This window comes from Cucurbita maxima, unplaced genomic scaffold, assembly GCF_002738345.1.
Source record: "Cucurbita maxima cultivar Rimu unplaced genomic scaffold, Cmax_1.0 Cma_Scf02984, whole genome shotgun sequence".
In the NCBI taxonomy this organism is placed as follows: Eukaryota; Viridiplantae; Streptophyta; class Magnoliopsida; order Cucurbitales; family Cucurbitaceae; genus Cucurbita; species Cucurbita maxima.
The window spans coordinates 1,416-2,012 of record NW_019275000.1 but is presented as its reverse complement, the minus strand read 5'-3'; the positions used below and the strand labels follow the sequence as shown (position 1 = coordinate 2,012).

General features: G+C 35.2%; 1 non-coding gene across 1 annotated transcript; it reads left to right on the top strand.

Moving 5' to 3' along the window:
• The first annotated feature begins 310 nt into the window (after positions 1-310).
• TRNAP-UGG lies at positions 311-382 on the top strand. The gene has a single exon. It is a non-coding gene; the product is annotated as a tRNA-Pro (tRNA).
• The last annotated feature ends 215 nt before the right edge of the window (positions 383-597 follow it).

The following is a 597-nucleotide window of genomic DNA, read 5'->3' as shown; positions in this document are numbered from 1 at the left end:
CTTTTCCACTTTCAATAGGCATGCCTACCCAAATCCTAACTTTCGATATTTGCTTTACTTGTGTACTCACGATATGTGTCTCAAATGGAACTATCAAACTAAAACTTACACTATTTTCTTCTCAATAGAGCTTACACTATTTTCTTCTCAATACAGTAATTGTCGCAAACCCTATGTAAATAATTTAACAGCGGTCTAGTCTAAAAGATATAATAATAATGATTATTTCTCATGGATTTCATTAACAAAGAAAATAAATGAAATAATGATGATACATTCCATAAAAAACATAATATATAGCACATACTAAGGGCATTTGGTCTAGTGGTATGATTCTTGCTTTGGGTGCAAGAGGTCTCGAGTTCAATTCTCAAAATGCCCCTTCAAAAGAAAAAAAGCCTCTCCACCGGTTCCTTATCTCCTCAACCCTTGCAAGTATGAGTGCTATTCAATTACAGCAACATTCGCAACTACCAAAGTGCACTAAACCTAGTAGTGATCTTCGACCTAACGAGAATGGAACTTCAAACCCATTTAATCAATCCGCTTTGTACCTTGTTTTTGACCAAAAGCTTCGCTTGGCTACGGTACTTTATT